The sequence below is a fragment of the Pelobates fuscus genome, chromosome 11, assembly GCF_036172605.1.
Source record: "Pelobates fuscus isolate aPelFus1 chromosome 11, aPelFus1.pri, whole genome shotgun sequence".
NCBI classification, from domain to species: domain Eukaryota; kingdom Metazoa; phylum Chordata; class Amphibia; order Anura; family Pelobatidae; genus Pelobates; species Pelobates fuscus.
In genome coordinates, this window is record NC_086327.1 from 84707696 (window position 1) to 84715972 (window position 8277).

Consider the following 8277-nt stretch of genomic DNA (forward strand, 5'->3'; position numbering starts at 1 on the left):
CGAGCTCAGCCGTCTAGCGAGAGTGTTAAGAGTGTGTTGCTGTATCATAGTGCACGGTACCATAACCCTGTATATTTACTGACACTGTATATAAGTACTAATCATTGTCGTCTATTGCATGTTTAACACCATAACCACTAATAATTGTATTGTGACCTTAAATTGTGCTTTGACCTATGCTAACCGTACTGTAACCGCTATTTGTAAAAGACGATGTTACTGGGGTGTGTTATAGACGGGTAATTCGTATATAGAGAATTATAGCGTGGGTGACTGTATAGTTTCGCCAAAGGGCATAATATTGATTATTTAGTGACTGGTGTAACAGCTGTGTGTGTACGGGAATTCCCTGAGTGTTTATTGTGTTATTGTGTACGTTTCACTTGGTAACCATACCACATGGTGCTGTTGCCAGAGGAAACGGGTGTGACTGTTGAATAGTACGCGTGCATAGTATTCGTTGTCAACGACGTTCCATTGATAAGTATGGGCGCGTCGGAGTCAACGATTCCGGATCCCTTAGGTTGTATGGTAAAGAATTTTAAAAAGGGATTCAAAACATGTGATTTTGGGGTTAAAATGTCTCCTGTACGTTTGGTCACTTTGTGCACTAGGGAGTGGCCTACTTTGGTTGCGGCATGGCCGCCACGTGGTAGTTTGGATCCAACTCTGGTACAGCGCGTACAAGTGGCTGTGTCAGGTAGGCCTGAACTTTACGGACAGTTTCCATATATTGATTGTTGGAGACAGGCCGTAAACGACTCGCCAAAATGGATTCAGATATGCCACGAGGAGCAATGTCGCCTCATGGTGGCCAGGACTTGTTTGTCCACTAGGACTGTGGTTAGGCCCATTTTGGACACGCCCCCTGAGTCCGAGATCCCTTTGCCGCCCCCTTACTTCCCTACAGGAAGAGGTGACGCGAGTGCAGGAAGTTCTATACCCCTCCCCTCATTGCCCTCATCCACTTCCGCTTCCTCCTCCAGTACAGAATCCACCCCCCCTCGTATTAAATCTCCCCTTCCGGAACCAGAACCAACCCCCATTAGATCTGAATATCCTGATTTGGCGCCACTTCAAACTTCCGGTCAAGCTTCTTCTAGCTCGGCTGGGAGTATTCTATTTACCAACTTTTCCCAAAATCAAGCTCCCACATCCTCATGCCCTATTACCCCCCGACTGGAACCCATAACTGACGCCCCTCCACGTAGCCCTATACTAACCCGACAACTGACCGGTACCCAACAACTTAGACATTATCAGATGCCTCTTCGTCTGAATCCCGGGTCAGCCTATCTCGATGCCGCAGGTCAAATGGCACATGCTGACCCAGTCTTCGTATATGACCCGTTCACGACTACCGATCTCTTGAATTGGAAGACCCACAATTCCTCGTACACTGAGAAACCACAAGCTATGACCGATATGTTCACCTCGATAGTTCAGACACATAATCCGTCATGGGCTGATTGCCAGCAGTTATTAATGACTTTGTTCAATAATGAGGAAAGGACAAGGATTAACCAAGCGGCCATTAAAGCGCTAGAGGATAGAGCCCGTGCTTTAAATCAAGCCAATCCGGCAGCATGGGCCGCAACACATTATCCTAATACCGATCCCGATTGGAATGTTAATGGCGCAGATATGGTTCAACTTAAAGCCTATAGAGACGCTATAATTGCTGGCATGAAAGCGGGAGGGAAGAAAGCTATTAATATGTCGAAGACAGTTGAGATGATTCAGAAAAGTGATGAAGCGCCCAGTGTCTTTTATGACCGATTATTGGAGGCATACCGCTTGTATACCCCCTTTAATCCGGAAGACACAGATAATTCCCGAATGGTAAACTCCGCCTTTGTCAGCCAAGCTTACGGAGATATTAAGCGCAAGCTACAAAAGTTAGAAGGGTTTGCAGGAATGTCTATTTCCCAACTAATGGAGGTAGCAAATAAAGTATATATGAACAGGGAAACAGAGACTAAGAAAGAGGAAGAGCGCAAGATGCGTAAAAAGGCTGATATGCTAGCGGTAGCGATCGCAGGCGTAGATAGACGGGGCCCAGATAGAGGCGATAGTAAGTGGAATGAGGAACCTCTGAGTAGAAATCAGTGCGCATACTGTAGGGAAGAAGGGCATTGGAGGAGTGAGTGTCCGCGAAGAGAACAGTATGAGAGAGACAGACCCAGGGCAGGTTATGGAAACTTTAGAGGCAGAGCGAGAGGTAGAGGAGGCCCCGGAGGGAGCAATGGTAATAGACGGAGTAATGGGAACAGAGGAAGTGTAAGGGAAGATAGGTACTATCCAGCAGCGCAAAGGTCCCGCGATAGAGAAGGTAGGGACTTTGTGGGATTGGCTGACACGGTCATGGAGGACTATTGATACCGACCGGGCTCCATCCCCCTTGGTCGAGCGGAGCCTATGGTCGATGTATCAATAGGGGGAAAAAGGAGTGCGTTCATGATCGACACTGGTGCTGAACATTCGGTGGTGACTGACCTAGTTGCTCCTCCATCTGGAAGAACTATTACTGTAATAGGAGCAACTGGAAGAAGTGCTGCAAAACGGTTCTTAAAAGTCGACTCTGTACATTGGGAGGCCACGTAGTAAAACATCAATTCCTTTATATGCCTGAATGTCCAGTCCAATTGCTGGGACGTGATATGCTATATAAGTTACAAGCGCAGATTACGTTCCTACCAAATGGAACAACATCCTTAAAGTTTAATGGACCTTCAGGTATTATGACATTATCCGTACCAAAGGAAGAAGAGTGGCGACTTTATACAGCGTTGACTATCCAAAACCCTAGGAGTGATGAATCCTTATTCAACATACCAGGAGTTTGGGCAGAGAACAACCCACCAGGACTGGCTCGCAATATTCCACCTATTAAAATCGAACTAAAACTTGGGGTTTATCCAGTGAGCCTAAGACAATATCACATCCCGCAGAAGGCTAAGAAGAACATCCAATCTTATCTGGATAAGTTCATACGGTATGGTATCCTAAAATTCTGTACTTCCCCCTGGAACACCCCATTGCTGCCTGTTCAAAAGCCCGGTACAGATGAGTATCGACCTGTGCAGGACTTGAGAGCAGTCAATGATGCGGTTGTTAGTATACATCCAGTTGTGCCCAATCCGTATAACCTGCTTGCTTTAATTCCGGGTGGGGCTACTTACTTTACAGTCTTAGACCTCAAAGATGCCTTCATTTGCCTCCGAATTGCCGCAGAAAGTCAATGTATCTTCGCTTTCCAATGGGAAAACGCTGTAACGGGCTCAAAACGCCAAATGACCTGGACAAGACTGCCCCAGGGGTTTAAAAATTCACCTACCCTATTTGGTTCAGCTCTAAGTCAGGATCTACTGGATTTCGAGTCCATCCCAGGAGAGTGTGTATTGTTACAATATGTAGATGACTTGTTGATAGCAGCAGTTACAAAGGAAATATGTCAGCAAGCAACGCACGATCTACTACACATTCTCTGGAAGGCAGGATACAAGGTGTCTAGAAAGAAGGCTCAGTTGTGTTTGCCAACTGTCAAATATCTGGGATTCCATATCTCTGAAGGTCAAAGAATTATGGGGCCAGAGAGAAAAGAAGCTGTGTGCCAAATACCGATACCCAAGAATAGAAGACAAGTGCGAGAATTCTTGGGGGCTGCAGGCTTCTGTAGGATATGGATTCCCAGCTACGCGATACTGGCAAAACCTCTGTATGCAGCTATCAAAGGTACAGAGCACGACCCCCTCTTATGGACTCAAGAACAGCAAACGGCATTTGAAGATGTGAAGAAGGCTTTGATGAGTGCCCCAGCATTAGGTTTGCCTGATCACACACGACCATTCTACCTATATGTACATGAGCAAAGAAGAATGGCTGTGGGAGTATTGACACAGTACTTGGGATCATGGCAAAGACCTGTTGCCTATATGTCTAAACAACTAGATGCAGTGGCCAGCGGACTTCCACCTTGTCTAAGAGCCGTAGCTGCAGCCGCCCTGCTAGTAGCTGAAGCCGATAAACTCACTCTGGGTCAAGAACTTTATGTACGAGTCCCACATGCAGTACAGACGTTGTTGGATTACAAAGGAAATCATTGGTTTAGTAACAGCCGTATGACCAAGTATCAAGCAATGTTGTGTGAAAACCCAAGAGTGCATTTAGAGACTGTTAATACCTTAAATCCAGCTACCCTTTTGCCACAACCTACTGAAAGTCAACATGATTGTTTGGAAGTAATGGATGAAGTATTTTCAAGTAGACCAGATCTTCGTGATTTTCCCATCCAGAACCCCGATGTTCAATATTACACAGACGGCAGTAGTTATGTGAAAGAAGGGATCCGCTATGCGGGATATGCAGTAACAACGATAGACAAGGTGATAGAAGCTCGGCCACTGGCAAAAGGAACATCAGCACAAAAGGCAGAATTGATAGCACTGACACGAGCGTTACAATTGGCTGAAGGTTTAAGAGTGAACATCTACAAGGACTCCAAGTATGCGTTTTTAACCACTCATGCCCACGGAGCTTTGTATAAAGAAAGAGGACTATTGAATTCAGAAGGCAAAGAAATCAAGTACGCAGCTGAAATCCTACAACTATTGGAAGCAGTGTGGGAGCCGAAAGAAGTCGGTATTATACATTGTCGGGCGCATCTGAGAGGAGATGGTGATATAACTAAGGGAAATCGGATGGCAGACAGTACAGCTAAGCGTGCCGCTGAATCGGGAAGACAGGAGTATCTGGTGGACATCGCTACCTGCTGGTAGTTGTGTGTACCTATTCAGGCTGGGTAGAAGCATGTCCTACTCGTACGGAGAAAGCAGGAGAAGTTGTGAGATTCCTGTTACGAGAAATAATACCCCGATATGGACTACCCTGCTCTATAGGATCGGACAATGGTCCAGCTTTTGTTCATCAGTGCCTACAACAACTGACTCATATGCTTGGTATAAAGTGGAGGCTTCATACGGCATATAGACCCCAGAGTTCTGGTAAGGTAGAGAGAATGAATAAAACTATTAAGAATCAGTTGGCTAAAATGTGTCAGGAAACCCAACTTAAGTGGAACGTTCTCTTGCCCATAGCTCTATTGCGAATTCGCAGTACACCTACCAGAAGGATGGGCCTTTCTCCTTTTGAAATCATGTATGGGCGACCACCTCCCGTACTTGGTAACTTAAGGGGGGATTTGAGTCAGTTGGGAGAAGGAATTACCCGGCAGCAGGTTGTAGAGTTGGGTAAGACTATGGAGGAGGTACAGAAATGGGTACAAGATAGATTACCTGTGAATATTTATCCCCCAGTTCATAGTTACCACCCAGGAGACCAAGTGTGGATTAAAGAGTGGAATAATGTACCGTTAGGGCCCAAGTGGAGAGGTCCTTATGTTGTTCTTTTGTCTACCCCTACAGCGATAAAAGTAGCCGAAGTGACTCCGTGGATACATCACTCCAGGGTTAAACCAGCAGCAGTCGATTCTTGGCAAGTTACAGCAGATCCAGAGAATCCCTGCAAGATCCGGTTAAAGCGCACGACTCAGTCGGAGTGACGAGGAACTTTGTGGATTACAAATTTTATTGTTTCAGAGATTTGGTAAGTGAGTGAGAAGGCCATAATAAAGCCTGTCCGCTCACCGACGTATAGTGTATAAGCCAGGAAAAGTCCCGAAGGGACCCCTGTGAAGACGAGCAGAACTCCATTCCCTGCAGCCCTTACATCCTGGAAGCTGAGGTGCCTTCGCACGGACGAAGACTGAGGATGACGACGAAAGATGTGTTTCTAATAATGTTTTTATATGTGTATTTTTATATTCAGGAAGGTAGAGGTACCGACACTCCTAGCTGTGAGGTATGCATTAAGACTACAAGAACAGGTAACCATATTTCCCAAACCCTAATTTGGCATTCACAATACGAGTGTAAAGGAGATGTATCAAGATGTAGATACCTAAATATAGAATATAGTGTGTGCCATTTAGGAGTAGGAGAACCTAAGTGCTTCAGTCCAGAGTATCAACCTCGTACAATTTGGTTGACTCTCAGGAATGGAGATCCTCAGGGGACCCTAATTAATCAGACGGTATTAGAATCCGTACATTCTTCGGGTGTTCTGCTATTTGATGCGTGTAAGGCGATATCAAGTGGTAGAAAGCCGTGGAATGTATGTGGGGATCTTAGATGGGAGAGGACGTATGGGTCTAACGATAAATATATTTGTCCCAGTAGTAAAAATAAATATGTGAGTCCTAGATGCCCAAATAGAGATTATAACTTTTGCCCATATTGGTCTTGTGTGGGGTGGGCAACTTGGGGACAGACAGTAGACAAGGACATGATTGTGACTAAGTTGCCTACCAGCCCATATTGTAAGTCTATGGAATGCAATCCAGTCCATATACTTATAAATAACCCCGACAAGTTCTTAGACAAATATGGTAATTTATTTGGGTTTCAAATATATGGGACGGGTTTAGATCCTGGGACAGTATTGTTTATAGGGATAGAGACTGATACGGTATCCTCCCAGACTCATCAAGTATACCATTCCTTTTATGAAGAGATGAGCATAGATAATAAGATCCCCCATAATGCTAAAAACCTGTTTATTGATTTAGCCGAAAGTATTGCCGGTAGTCTTAATGTTACCAACTGCTATGTGTGTGGAGGTACTAACATGGGAGACCAATGGCCTTGGGAAGCAAAGGAGGTAATGTCCGGTTCTGAGGCAGTTGACCAATTAATATCTACACAAGCCGATTATCATATGAGTGTTAGAGGTAAATCTGAGTGGAGATTAAAGACCTCCATCATAGGTTATGTTTGCATAGCGAGGAAAGGAATGATGTATAATACTTCTGTAGGAGAATTAACTTGTCTAGGGCAAAAAGCTTATGATGATGATACAAAGAATACAACTTGGTGGTGGGCTTCAAATGTCTCAGAACCATCTAACCCGTTTGCTAGATACGCCAATTTAAAGGATGTGTGGTTTGACCTATCCATCACATCTAACTGGAGAGCCCCAGCAAATTTGTACTGGATCTGTGGTAAGAAAGCCTATTCGGAGTTGCCACAGGACTGGGAAGGGGCATGTGTGTTGGGTATGCTCAAACCATCCTTCTTCTTGTTACCTATTGAAACAGGTGAGACTTTAGGTGTTAAAGTGTATGATGTGAATCATAGGAAGAAAAGGGGACCCATAGAGATAGGCGCCTGGGAAGATAATGAATGGCCTCCCCAGCGTATTATAGATTACTATGGGCCAGCCACGTGGGCAGAGGACGGTACCTTTGGTTATAGAACCCCAATTTATATGCTCAACCGTATTATAAGATTACAGGCAGTGGTTGAGATCATTACTAACGAGACATCACAAGCGCTCAATCTTCTAGCGAAGCACAATACCAGGATGAGGACAGCAGTATACCAAAATAGATTAGCCTTGGATTACCCTTTGGCAGTAGAGGGAGGTGTATGTGGGAAGTTTAACCTGAGCAATTGCTGTCTTCAAATAGATGACGAAGGGCAAGCAATAGCTGAGCTTACTAGCCATATGGTTAAACTAGCGCATGTCCCTACTCAGGTATGGAAAGGGTATAATCCAAGTAGTTGGTTTGGTAGCTGGTATGAGTGGTTTGGAGGGCTTAAGGCAGTGGTAGGTGGAGTCCTACTAATTTTAATGTTGTGTCTACTCCTGCCGTGTCTTATACCCTTAGTAGTTAGGTCTGTGCAAAGCCTGATAGAAAATATAGCAGAGAGGAAGGCTGCTGCACAGATAATGGCAATTTATAAATATAAGGCTCTAGATCAGGGAGAACCAATGCAGGAAGATGAGTGTTGAAGATTCACATCATAAGATAAGTCTGCTCTGGTTCAAGGTAACTTGCGGTGTATGCAAACTAAGGTTAAGTGATGCCTCAAGTAATTGTGAAATATCAAAAGGCATCAAAGGGGGGAATGTGGTGGAATCTCGGTAAAAATAAATTTAGTAGGCCGAGATTACCACGTGGCATGTGTACGTGCATATGCTGACGTATCGATCAGTTGGTTGCACGAGGCAAGATATGATCAGTAGTGTACGGAGCATGTGCAAGAATACAGGATGTAGTATTCCCCTCCTCCATTGTGCTGGACAGGCCATGCGGTCAAGCAGGAAGTTAATTCTTATTTGTATTGATTGGTCAAGAGAATGTGCGGGTGGAGCTTAATATGGGAGGAGTTATGTGCCTATATAAGGAGCCTGCACTATTGTCCGGGGCTCAGAACT